The sequence below is a fragment of the Microcebus murinus genome, chromosome 9 (genome assembly GCF_040939455.1).
Source record: "Microcebus murinus isolate Inina chromosome 9, M.murinus_Inina_mat1.0, whole genome shotgun sequence".
Lineage (NCBI taxonomy): Eukaryota > Metazoa > Chordata > Mammalia > Primates > Cheirogaleidae > Microcebus > Microcebus murinus.
The window spans coordinates 69,789,502-69,804,246 of NC_134112.1; positions in this window are offsets into that span (position 1 = coordinate 69,789,502).

The following is a 14,745-nucleotide window of genomic DNA, read 5'->3' on the forward strand; positions in this document are numbered from 1 at the left end:
ATTTCAATCTTTCCCCATTCAGTATGATGCTGGCTACGGGTCTGTCATATATGGCTTGTATCATTTTTAGGTATGTCCCTTCTATGCCTATTTTCTTAAGTGTTCGTATCATGAAAGGGTGTTGAATTTTGTCAAAAGCTTTTTCTGCATCTATTGAAAGAATCATGTGGTCTTTGTTTTTGCTTCTGTTTATGTGGTGAATTGCATTTATAGATTTACGTATGTTGAACCATCCCTGCATCCCTGGGATGAAGCCCACTTGGTCGTGGTGGATTATTTTTTTGATAAGTGTCTGGATTCGGTTAGCTAAGATTTTGTTGAAAATTTTTGCATCTATATTCATTAGGGATATTGGTCTGTAGTTTTCTTTTTTTGTTGCATCCTTTCCTGGTTTTGGTATCAGAGTAATATTCGCTTCATAAAAGGTGTCGGGGAGGTTTCCGTTCTTCTCGATGTTGTGGAATAGTTTCTGCAAGATAGGTACTAGTTCTTCTTTGTAAGTATGGTAAAATTCAGATGTGAAGCCATCTGGACTGGGACTTTTCTTTTTAGGGAGATTTTAAATTGCTGTTTCTATTTCAGCTGTTGAGATTGGTCTGTTCAGGGAATCTATTTCTTCCTGGTTGAGCCTAGGGAGGCTGTGTGTTTCTAGAAATTTGTCCATTTCCTCCACATTTTCCAGTTTGTGTGCATAAAGATTTTTGTAGTATTCATAAATTGTATCTTGTATCTCTTTGGGATCAGTTGTGATATCTCCTTTTTTATTCCTGATGGAGCTTATTAGAGATTTCTCTTTTCTGCTTTTCGTTAGCTTAGCCAATGGCGTGTCAATCTTGTTTATGTTTTCAAAGAACCAACTTTTTGTTTTATTAATCTCCTGAATAGCTTTCCTGTTTTCAATTTCGTTTAGTTCTGATTTGATCTTGTTGATTTTACTTCTTCTGCTGGGTTTGGGGTTGGTCTGTTCTTCTTTTTCCAGCTCTTTGAGTCGTTTCATTAGATTGTCTATTTGTGATCTTCTTGTCTTTTGGTTATAGGCATTTATGGAGATAAACTTTCCTCTCAGAACTGCTTTAGCTGTGTCCCAGAGGAGTTGATAACTTGTCTCTCCATTGTCATTTTCTTCATAGAAGTTTTTTATTTCCGTCTTGATTTCTTCATTTACGAAGTAATCATTTAGTAGGAGGTTGTTTAATTTCCACGTTTTTGTGTAGAAATGTGAGTTTCTGTTAGGGTTGATTTCTAGTTTTATTCCACTGTGATCTGAGAAGGTACATGGTATGATTTCTATTTTTTTTAATTTCTTGAGATTTTCTTTGTGTGCTAGGATATGGTCAATCTTAGAGAATGTCCCGTGAGCTGATGAGAAGAACGTATATTCAGTGGATTTTGGGTAGAATGTTCTGTAGATGTCTGTGAGACCCAATTGTTCTAGAGTTTTGTTTAAGTCCATTATTTCTTTATTAATTTTCTGTTTGGAGGATCTGTCTCGTGCCGTCAGTGGGGTGTTGAAATCTCCGGCGATTATGGAGTTGCTATTAATCCATTTGCTTAGCTCCAGTAAGGTTTGCTTTATGAATCTGGGTGCACCTAAGTTGGGTGCATATATATTTAAAATTGTTATCTCTTCTTGTTGGACTGTGCCCTTCACCATTATATAATGACCCTCTTTGTCTTTTACTACTTTTGTTGGTTTAAAAACTAAATCGTCTGAAATTAGAACTGCCACACCAGCCTTCTTTTGGCTTCTATTTGCTTGGAATATTGATCTCCACCCTTTTATTTTTAGTCTATATGCATCCTTGCAGGTTAGATGTATTTCCTGAAGACAGCATATACTTGGCCTGTATTTTCTTATCCATTCAGCCAGCCTATGTCTCTTGAGTGGAGAGTTTAAGCCATTCACATTTATTGAGAGAACTGATAGGTAAGGTAGATTACTGATCATTCTGTTGGGTTGGATGTTGTTGCTATGATTTCTGTCTTGAGCCATTGTAATATCTGGCCTTTAATATCTTTGGGTTTTGGTTGTTTTTATATTCGTGGGTTATTTTTATGATGTTCCGTGCATAACGCTGTTTTAAGTACTTCTTGTAGGGCTGGTCTTGTCTTGGTGAATTCTCTGAGCCTTTGCTTGTCTGAGAATGTTTTTATTTCTCCTTCATATACGAAGCTTAGTTTTGCAGGGAATCATATTCTAGCCTGGGCATTGTTTTGTTTCAAAAGAGTGAGAATGGGGCCCCAGTCTCTCCTTGCTTGTAAAGTCTCATTAGAGAAGTCTGATGTTATTCGAATTGGCTTTCCCTTGTATGTTACTTGCTTCTTTTGTCTTACAGCTCTTAGAAGGGCCTCTTTAGTTGATACTTTGGTTAGTCTGATGACTGCGTGTCGTGACGTCTTCCTGTTTGCATTGAATCTCCCAGGGGTCCTCTGAGCTTCTTGAACTTGTATATCAAGATTTTGAGCAAGGCCTGGGAAATTTTCCTCTATTATATCTTCAAACAGCTTGTCCAACCCTTGAGTGTTGTCTTCTTCCCCTTCCTGTAACCCTATGACCCTCACATTAGGTTTCTTCACATAATCCCACAGCTCTTGTAGGCTTTGCTCTTTTCTCTTGTTTCTCTGCTCTATTTCTGTGACTGATTTATTTAATTGGAGGGTGTTATCTTCAAGCTCTGAGATTCTTTCTTCTGCTTCATCTACCCTGTTCTTGAGACTTTCCACTGTATTTTGTAGTTCCTTGAATTGATTCTTCATTTCCAGGAGTTTGGTTACACTTTTCTTCATTGTGTCTATTTCTTTTCTCATATCCTGGAGACTTTTTGTGGTTTCTTGGTGTTGGTTATTGAGTTGTTGTTGCAGCTGGGTGAGTGTTCTTATGTTCCACATACGAAATTCCTCTTCTGTCATATTGGTTGCCTGATTTTGGTTGGTGTCCGTTTCTAGGGGGCTGGTGCTCCTCTTTGGGGGTGTGTTTTCCGTTTGGTTCTTCATATTTCCTGAGTTCTTTCGCTGATTTCTTCCCATGTCGATCAGTTGTTGTTTCTTTCCTTAGGTTATTGTTTGGGTATTCACACACCTTGTTTAGTTTCTGAGGCGTTAGGTGGTGCCTGTGGGTGAAATTGGACCACTCCCTGTATATTGAGTCAGTGGGTGCCGTGGAAAGGCTGTGCAAGATGCCGTCCCTGTCAGTAGGTGGCGTTTGCTTGGAGGAACAGGCTATGGTGTTGATTTTGAGTCCTGTTATCAGCTCTCGTTCTGGGCGGAGCTGGGTTGGGTAAGCCTGCCCTCAGGCCGTTAGCAGGGGTCAAAGTTCTGTTCTCTGCTTCCAGGGCGGGGCTGGAATGGTCCCGCTCAGCCAGAAAGTCTGGGTGTGGGGGTGGGGCTGTCTGAGACCCGCAGTCTGCAGCAGGCCTCGCTTCTTTCCACCCTCCCCAACTCCACAGCTACTCCTGGGCCTCTGCCAGCAGGCCAGACCACAAGCTACCAGGCCTCCCCGGACTGTGATGCCGGCGGGGAGGTTCCCTGCACAGAAATGCCACCTGGGTTGGGCGCACGGCCTCCTCCTGGGAGGAGGGTTGCCCTCTAGGACGCCGATCCGCCCCTGGAGGCACACAGACCTCAGTAGGCTGTTCAGGTATAACCCTTCTGTGCCCCGGGCAATGCTAGCCCTGGGTGCAGGGGATCTGGTCTGCAGGTCCGACCTCTTGGTCCCAGAGTTCAAACTGTATTCCCACCAGGGAGAGGATTTCCGGTCCTAATTCACCCACAGGGAGCCCAAGCTGGGTCTATGTCTCTCAGCCTCTGAGTCGGCATCGTTTTCCTGGGAACACGGTGCCAGCAGCACCTGGGAGGGCGGGCGGGGTCCCAAACGGGAAGGTCCCGTTCCCTGGAGGTGCCTCCGGCTGGTGGCTGTATTGTCTTTCTGGGCAGCCGCGGGTAGGGTCTGCGGAGGGGGGGAGGAGGCAATATGGCGCCTTCCGCGCGGCTGGGGTCTGTGCACACGGAGGTGCCCGGAGGAAGTTGGGAACCTGGTGCCACGTCTGCTACAGGCTCACCGTTGGCAGGCGGCGGCAGTCTCTGGGCTGGTGTCTGCAGGTCTCTCCACCCGCTGGGGAGCCCACCAGCAGTCCCGAATGCAGGGGAGGGGAACCAGCAGATCCACCTACCCTTGCCGCTGGTCTCCGGGCTGCTCCGGTGGTCTCAGCCTCCAGTTCTCAGTAACCATGTTTTAAAGAAGTTTTCATTGAAGAATAATGTAAATAAAATGTGCACCTCACTGAATTCATGTACACCTCACTGAATTTTTTTATGAACCACACACTCCCATGTAATCAGCATCAAGATTAAGAAATAAAATGAGTACCCCCATAATATGCCAAAATAAAAAAAAATAAACTAAAAAATAAATAAATAAAATGTTATGAGCATCCTATAAGCTCCTGTCTGCCCTTGCATTGACTACTCAACCCGCAACAACACTATCCTGATATCTACCTAGCCAGTGTTTTAACCATGTTTCTGGAATGTTTACTAAGTGTTTGAATATATGGTGCCTCATTATAACAGCACTGGGAAATCGGTAGGGCTGTGTATTCAATCAGGCAAACAATACCACTTCATTCAACATCATCTGTCACTGACTTCATGATGACATTCCATAATTTGGACAGGGTATTTTGTGAGTAACCTAAACAAAATCTACCTAAAAATCGTCCTATCTTACTAAAATAGCTAAACTTGAGACATTATATAATAGATAATACAATCTAACCCACTGAAAGTGCCTGTTATTTCCAGCAGTGGGAGGCTCAACTGTTGCTGAACTTCTCTTTCCCTTCAAGCCTTTATTCATGTTGCTTGATTTAAGGGCTCCAGGGTGCTTCTCTGATTAGAAGTGAAGAATACAATTGTTAGGACATTTGTTGCAGCTGTATGCTTCGCTCTCAAAGTTCATATATTACTGGGATAGTGCAGTGCCTCTGAAAACACATAAAGTTGTTACTGTTATGCTTAGCATGAGCCATGCAATACTTCCCTTTGGGGGATTTATTTTGATGGAAATAGCTCATTAGATCAGAAAATGCCTATTTTGTTTTCATTCCATTTTAAAAAAAAATATCTGTGCATGTTTGCATAGCAGGTAGAGTTAAAACTCCAGTGTAGCAACACTTTAGCTGCTTTTTCTTCCCTTTCAAAAACAATAACAGAAAAGGAAAATTTATACATAATATAGCATAATTTACTCAAATATAATGAATGCATGCAATTTTGCATCCTCAAGTATTAATTATAAAGGAGTTTATAGTAATTTATAATGCATTAGAAGATTATTTTTTGAAGAGACCTTACCAAAAGCCAATAGTAACTCTAGCTCCCATTTATAATAATGGAGTAACTGCATTGAAACTTGATTTTTTATTCTAATCATATAATTGAAAAATAACATTTAACATATCCCCAAACATAATGAACTCATTAAAAACCTTTTTATTTGTTATTTTATAATATTTAAAATAATTACAATGTTTTAAACAAAATTTTAGCCATTATTTTTCTTAGTTCTTTATAGACTAACATATAGTGGTGGAAGCTGTTTCTTAAATTATGCCACTGTATAATGTCCAAAAAAACTTGCATGGTATTGAGACTTGAGAATTCATAGACATTTTTTTCTTTTACATAAAAGAAAACCAAGATTTTCCAAGATTGGTATAGAAAAATGGAATCAGTTTTTGAATAGGGGCAGTTGGATTTTATAGTCTTTTTGGGAATTTTAAAATATTTACCCATACTATACTCATAACTCTAACCCTGGTCCTAATTTTGTCCTGAAAAGTGGGTGTAATGTGGATCTGGCTATTCCATTTTGATCCGACTGTGGACATGTGGCTTTTGCCTTTATAACCTACAGTGCAGTTGAAATCAGGGAGTGAGACGACACCTTTTAAAGTATAACAAAATGCAAATCAATTTAAAAAAGTAGCATGAGCTAGATGATTTGGCTTCTAGAGCGGAACATAACATAATTTGAGGTTGTAATTTACTACAAACAGACCAAAGCTGTTCCCTGGCTCCCCACAAGCCTGCTCTTAAATGACAGAAGACATATATGACCACTGCCTCATGGAAACACCTTTACAACCATCTAGAACTCTCAAAGTCAATGGAAAGATCTAGAGGCAGAAATAGAGTTATCACTTTTTGCTTTCACATTTCTTGTCTAAAGGCTTACCTCTTCTCTCAGTGATTGATTGACACACTGACCCCTCAGGAGAGACCTCCTTCCCATAGATGCAAGCCCTTGGCTTGCAGACTCCTCCGGAGAACCATTTGACAAGCTCACCCATACTCTCTATAATCACACAAAAGGTGCACATATGTAGAAGAGGGCATGTGCTTTGTATTTTTAACCTGTGTGGGAAATTTCTGCATTTCTATACCACAGTGAGATACCTAGATTCTTTGCTGTCTACTGATAGAAAGGGGATGAATTTAGCCTTAGTGAGGAGGGAAAAGTGGATTTTTTTTGTTGTTGTTGTTTTTCCGTTCTGCATCAAGACTGATAAACTAAAAATCTTGACAAATATTTGTATAGCTATGCAAAATAGTCACCTCTTGTCCCTCCCAAACCGTGGGACTTGACATTTTGTACCAACTTTCTCCCTTTTCTGAGGCCCTACCCTCTCAGAGTGGCTCCCCCTGTCTCTGTTCCATAGTTTAAAGGGGTTTTGTTTGTGATCAGGTTTCTACCAGCTTTGTAGGGGGGGTTGCAGGGTGAGCTCTGGTCCCTTACATAAAAGTAATATGTATTAATCAGGTCTCTCTTGACTGTAGCTTATAGACTCCTAATGTAATTAGATTAAGAAAGACGGATGCAAACCCTATTTGATCTAAACAAAATGATAAACAACAGCCACATAATAGCCGGGGACTTCAACAACCCACTGACAGAATGGGACATACCCTCCAAGCGAAAATAAAATACTTTAACCTCAGAAATTGATTAATTGCTTTAAATAGCTAGTTTGGCAACATAAAAGGAGCAACACAAATGAATAAAAATGGATATAGACTAGCTATTTCTATTGGGGAGAAATGGAAAAAATAATTTATTTTGACTATCTTAGTAATTGCTATAGATAGAAACATGATTCATTTGATGATAGCATTGAGTAAGAAGATGGCCTAAATATAGAGAATAATCACTCTATTACCCAGCTCACCTATGTTATAGAGCTTATGCTACTTTGTCTCAGGGGAAAGAGATCTCCAGGTGGTATAATTTTACATTAAGGTCAAGCATTCAGGCACAGGGAAGAGAACTTTCTTCTCAAAATTTGTTGCCATAATCAAAGGAAAGAGATATGCTTCTTGCTTCTTTTGTGATAGCCCTAGAGAGCTGTCACTATTGACATGTATTATTTTTATTAAATCTCAACCTTTTCGAGGCCACTGATTATTCCTTTTGTGAGAAGAAATGTCCACTAATTTCAAACACTACTTTAGAAAGGAAACAGACCAATTTACATAAAATAATTCACAGAAAGCCAATTAGCTGACAACTCTTTTGCTGAGAGCCAATTTGCCAAATGACCAATTTGCCTAAAGCTAATTTGCTAAAATCAATTTACTGAATGACCTATTCTCCAAATTAGCGAGAATTAAAAATAATTTTTGGTTCCATCACTGTTCCCACTTCTGCCACTACCCTTTGTAGCCACCTTTGTGCCTGGTCAGGTATTTGCCTCTAGGGGAAAAACAGCTATAAACTGTGCCAAGGCCTCTTTTAAGGCCTATCTGATAGGCCCCCGGGTTTGTGCCTTCCATTTTAAAGAAAAGGAAACTGAGGTTTGTGAAAGTGGATTAACTTGCTTATTTAAGTCAATTAAGTCGCCAGAATATTGCATACAGAGGTTTATCTGGGCCTAAATAAATACATGTGCTGCTTTTAATCACTGTGGCATGCACCATCTAATCATCTGTAGTGCGTTTTATACTGTGACCACACCTAAGAAGAATTAGGGCAAAATAAGTCTTTAATGACCAGAAGTTTTCATGAGAAAGAATATAAATCAGAAAATATAATACCAATGCATTAACTAACACTTTGTAAGAGAATGGGATATTTGGATTAAGTAAATATTCTGTTTAAAATAAGTGCATGTATTACACATTAGTAGAGATATCTAAACATGATAATATAAAAATATACCATTCTACATCTCTATGGAAAGAGATGAAACTTCACTATTTATTTTAGGTTGATTGAAAAGAGTTTGGAGTTATTATTCTGATAAAGAGGAGTTTGGACTCAGAGCTTACTTTGAACCAAGGTCCAACAAATATATTAAGGAGAAAGTTATCAATTCCTTTGGCAAATTATATCTGGTGTCAAACAAAATCATTACCGATACAACTGTCGGGAATCAGTCCTGGAAGGTGGGATGCATTGTTTTACATTAGCTCATTGTCAGAGTAGCATCTTCCAATGGGTGAAGGGATCACTGTCCCTGCTGACAGAGTAAGATCTGAAGGTACAATTCAATGACCTGCAGACAACAGTGAAATTGAGGTAGAGCTAGTACAGGCATCCAGTGGCCTATGCAAACTTATGTCATTTTTTTCATAGTAACTACAGTAGAGATGAAGTCTATTCATAGCCTCAGATTGAATGCCTGCTATTTTGCAGGGAAAGTTATTGTCCGACTAAGTGGTTAGTAGCTCTTTAGGAAAAAGAGGATTTTAAAAACTCTCTTTTGGAATTTAGGCGGGAAACAGAAGCATTGCACTATAGTGAATTAGAAAATGGAGCTCCTTCAAGGACTATGCACCATTTGATCAGGGGAATCTCAGCTGGATTCAGTTCTACCATTGCCTTGGCCAAAAGTCTTCATACAAGGCACAAACTGCTCTTTCCTTCCCCATGCAAAAATTATGAACAACAAAAGAACCACACTAATTACAATATAGTTTCCAAAAGACTTCTCCTCCAAGGTAATTCTCTATTCTCATCAACTATTAAGTTCTAATTGCTAATTGCCTATTCTTTTTGTTTATTTTTACTAATTTAAGTGAGTAAATTTATTTTATGGTATATTGTTGATATAAAAATGATCGTGATCAATAAGTGAAACAAACAAAAAAACAGTATAGAAAAGAGTAAGAAAGAAAGGAAAGTCTCCCCTCGCCCCATTTCCATCTTCTGGAAATAGCTACTGCAGGACTAAGCACTGAGGGTTAAATGACTTGCCCAAGTTCTAACCATCAGTGAGCAAAGGAGGGAGGCCCACTTTGACTCAGGGCCCACTTTGACTCAGGGATCTGCTTTCTAAAACCCTATATTCCACTTCTTCTTAAGCAGTTTCAATCTCTCCACTTTTTTCTTTGGATTTTTTTCTCAGTTATTGCCACAGATAAACCTCATCTCTCTTATTTTTCTTCTCTCTTCCTTTTGCTACTTAGAAATCCCATATGATCCTGGTTAAGTCAAGTGAGTACAGGAATAGAGCTGATGGTATGTTTTCATTAAATAAAATGAAGGTTTTTACCTTTTGTAGTGAAATTAGACAATATCAGGAAGCAATGATCAACCCTTAAAATATCTTGAATCCTCTCCAGAATCTATAATGACAACTTCTACCATCTCTACCTCTTATAATTAAAAATTTAATTTAATTTACCTTAAGCACCAATGTTCAAGGGAAATTTCTTATTAAATTTTATTGTACTTATTATTTTCCAAATGTATAGCAACTTTTACCTCACTTTATATGAATGAATTTAAATATTGCTTCAGACATCTTTCTTAAACTCAAATACCTCTTTGAAATTTTTGTACATAAAGTATGGGAAAGAATCATAAAAGTAGTTTTATTTCTATGTGGTTGATTGATTTATAGAAGGAATTTATTGCATTGTAGTCAACATCATATGCACTACAGAATTATATTGCACTTATTTAAATACTTCTGTATGTGCTTTCTTACACCTTTCATGTGTTTAATTTTCTTTATTGCATTTCAGCTTTCTACTGCATGTCATGTCTGTTTACAATATAGACTTTCAGCCTATTTTAATACCAATTTAATATATTTTAATAAAATTTTGTTATGTAATTAGCCATTGGATGTGAAAAGCTTTTCTATTATGGAGATATTTTTATAAAGTGATACAATCTGTATTTTACAGACTTTATTTATTATAAGTATTTATTAAGTTTTACTAATTCTACCCCAAAATTTTCATAATGATACAATTTGGCAGAAAGTAGGGGTAAAAGCTTCTGTTCAACCCTCAGTATCCTACCCCTGACTGAGATTACCTCTAGGTTTTATTTTTCTACAGCAGAATTGAGAAAGGTGAGACCTGGGAAGTTTTATTAAGTATTGCCAGATTATTCTCCAGAATGATGGTACTAGTTTTATTTCTTCTCTATGTTTTGATAGACACTTCTCTATGTTTTGATGGTACTAGTTTTATTTCTTTTCTATGTTTTGGCCAAATTTCTAATTTTTGTGAATCTGATGGATGTAAAGTAGAATTTTGCATATTTTTCTAGTAATTAGGTTTAACATCTCTTCAATATTTCTTAGCTATTTGTGTTGCTATCTGTGAATTCTTCTTCCTGCCTTTTGCTAATTTTTTTCTTTCTATCAGATTTTTGGTCTTTTACTTGATGTTTTGTAACAGTTTCTTTTAGAGTGTAAATATTATTCCCTAATTAGTTTTTGTTTTTGAAAAGTCTTCAACCTTCTTGTTCTGTCAACCATTAGTCTATGGTAACTTTGACATACAAAAATCCAAAATTTTTATTTAGTCTTTACATTAGTAACCTTTTTGGATATTGATGAAGAAATCCTTCCTCATTCCAAAGTCACAGAGATGTTTACCTACAATTGCTTTTATTAGCTTTACATTTCCTCCACTAATTTTCCTTACATGAAAACATTACTTTATTGAACTTTGGAGACTACTAGATTCTTTCCTCAGAGTACGTGGTCTGAACACCTTTAAAATGTGGTAAACCAAGTTTAGCACTTGGATAGAAAGCATATCCTGGGAGTAAACCAGTTTTTCATGTTTAACTTGAATTTAAATTTAAAAAAACTAAAATGTGAGGGAGATTTTTAAAAATATCTGCACTTCCTTTAAACATGAAGGAAAACTTATTATAAGTGTTGATAATTTTAATCTGATTCTGTGCCAGTAGCCCAGGGGCAGAAGATGGTATTTAGTGCATTCAAACAGGTGGCCTCAGAGCAGAGAGGTAAATGTTTGTATTTGCTTGGATAATACAAATCCCACTATGTAGCAGGAGTTTAAGTGGATTCCCTGTTGTGTGAATAGCATTTTTGTTTTCAAATATTTTCCATTCCTTTCTAGCCCTCTTTCATTTTGTGCCTTTCAAATAAAAACAACTAAAAATTTTAGAGTTGTTGCAGCATTAAAATTATGACTTCATGGAAACTCTGAGCAAAAATCGCTCTACATTTTAGTTTTTGCATGAGTTTGTTGTCTCTTTCAGCCTTTAAATTAACCTAATTTATAAATTGAGCTCTATTAGTTTCCATTTATTTTCTATTGCCTGAAATTTGTGTCAAAAAACTCAGAGGATACAGCCCCAGAGGAAACAACCTATTTCCCAATTTTAGATGTTAACTCACTACTAAATTTCTGGGATTTTAATTTTGTATTTTGTTTATTTTTGATCCTACCTATGACCGTAAAAGGGAGGTCTGGGAAGAGTATTTAGTGGGACTATTAGTCTGTGCCCTAAAGAAAAGTACAGAGAATTTATACATATTTGGAAAACTTTCACAGTTGATTTGACCATTGTCTTCCGGGGAGTCTGACTCTCTCATGCACCTGCCATTCCTGATATAGCCAGAGCTCAGTGAGCAGAGCCCAGGGAGAGGAATAGAGGGCACTGACACAGCAACCTCCTGAGCCAGCTGTGTGATCACCCCCTTAATCTACAGTCATTTTCCAGCTGTGAGGAAGAAGCTCTGCAGCGGCCACTCAGCACAGAGTGCTCGTGTCCAGACTGGCTCAGGCAGGTGGCCTCTTTACTCCTCTTCTCTTTTATTTTTTCCTTTTGTAAGCACAGATGTGCACTCAGATGTGAGGCAGCTGTTCAAAGGACATCCCAGGATAAAAAGCAACTTTTATGCAGTTATTAGAATTGATTCTTCAGGTTTCATTAACTTAGTAAATATTAATGACATCACTCAAAATAATCCTCCCATAGTTAGTTGGATATTTTCTCATTACGGTTACCGGTTGCAAGACATTTTCCAAAATTAAAATTTCAGAATATCTTATGACTATTCTTATGTTTAAATATCCATTTTCAAATAATCTCTCTCCTCCCAGGGCTGGTCCTATAACTAACTTGTATAATTTAAATGGTATATGAAGGCCATTCTGTTCCCAAATAGTTTACTAGCTTGTTATGACACAAAATCCCTCCAGAGAGGCATTCCTTGTGTTAAAGCATTTCTTCCAGCCCAATGCACATGCAAAGAATCTCTTACAACATAGTCATTTTATTGCAACCCCACTATGAGACAGCACTATGCTGTGAACCAAGAATGGAAACTGGAGAAGGTTTGCAAAATGCAAAATTGGAGAAGGTTCCTTCCCTTGAGGAGCTTACAGTCTGTTTGGAAAGACAGGGCATGTATATTGAAGGTGAAATAATAAGACAAGGGAGCATCTGTGTAGATCATTAAACTTATCTATGTAAATCATTTGCATTTATAGGAGTTAAAACAATCTCTGAGAAGTACTTTATGGATGACCAGGTGATAGAGCCTGATCCTGAAGGAAGGTAGGACTTGTGAAAACAGAGAGACAATAGAAAATATTTTAGAACAGGAACAAAGAGAGGTACAAAAATGAATAAGGTATTCTGGAAATAAGAGACAGTCCAGGGTGACTTTAGTGGGTGAGTTTGTGTAAGAGGTTGCAGACAGTGAGACAATGCTGATGAAGACAAAAGCTTGGATGATGAAGTCAAACGAGTAGACGTTCCTTGCCATCTACTTTAGATCTAACCTATGAAAAGCCAAATTTTTAAAAAATGCACACAAATCAGTTATTTTGTTTATTACTTGAGCCCCATAAAGAATTAACAAAGGCTGATATAGATGACAATCATGGATCCTCCTAAATAAAACTGTGAACTCATAAAATCTGCTTTTGATTCCCTGTCATCTTTTCCTAGATAGCCAATTTATTTCTCTGACTACCTGCTTTCTGCCTTCCCTTCTGCTGGAAATGATCTGAATGCCTTTGGGATTAGCCCACTCTCTGGCCATCCAAGTAGATTTTATCAGAAAATTTGGGGAGACAAATAAACCCACTGTCCCTAGCATCTCTGCTACCACTGGATACTCAGATTGAAACCCCTTACTCTGTCCCTGGCCCCTTCATTCCATACTGTTCTGTGCTTTAGCTTGCAGGACCCCTCTTTCTACTGCACTTTCCTCTTGAACATTTCACTGTGCCATCTGAATCTTGCCACTCAGGCATCCCCAAATCCTTCATGGAATGTTTCATTTATTTTCTGATCTTTCTAGAGACTTAGCAGACCTTGCCTGTAGAAGTTTTATGGCTGCTCATTTGAGTGAAATTATGCATTTACTCACACCCCAAATGCCATAGGGTGGAGTAAGCATCCTCCTCACTTCCCAGTATCCCTTTCTGATCATGTTTTTCCCAGACAAATCAAAACCCCCAGTCCTTTGAAGCTCTTTGTATGCTTCAACCAACTTATAGACTCCCAGCCAAGTGTTTAGACCTGATTTACTATTTTCCATTCTAATACATCTCTTTCCAACATCCAGAATGACTTAAGTTTTCACATTGACATTTGAATACAACATTTTAGCACATTTCCTCTTTGTCTTTCTTCCAGTGAGTTTTATACCCAGTTTATTTTAGGTACCTCTGTGAACACACTCTGGGCATTGGAATTACTTGTAACGGCTCTTCCTCTAGACTAATACATCGAAACATTCCCTTCTATGATAGCAACTTTCTGTCTAACTCTTCATCAAACTACTAACTCCCTTCTTGATCTTCATTCTCTCAGGAATATCCAGTATTTTTACTGTTCTACTTCTTTCCCATATACCAGGCTACATTTACCTTTTCTTTCTGCTTTATTCTGATGGGATGCATTAGTCCATCATTTTAACCACAATGTTTCTGTATCCTCAGAACACTGAGCCATTGTCCTTCTATCTCACCCACCAATTAAAATTCCAACCCTGGATCAGTCCAGCTATGTGCTTTTTTCACACATCAATTGAAGGGCTGGAAACACACACATGCTTACATACAATCACATGGACTGTTGACACCATAAATTCATAGTTTCTAATTTCAATTGGTCATCAGTGTCGCCTGGCATTTCTTTTGGTACCCACATTTAGCTTCCCCTCAACTTCACATGGTGCCTATTTCAAATCTTCTCCATTAGCCTCTGATGTCTGCCCCTCCCCCTCCCACTCCATATTCTTATTTTCAGCAGAAGAGTTTGCCTCTAGAGTCATAGCAAAAGACAAAAAACAAAGCAAAACAAAAATGCATAGGAACTCTCCAATTTTCCCTTCTCACCAACTGAACTGTATGAACACTATCATTGCCTATTTGTCTTCTGTTGTATCAGAAAAGTCACCCATTCTACTTGAGGATTATTCTTCCCATTGTGCTTACCAAACTTTGAGTCCCATCCCT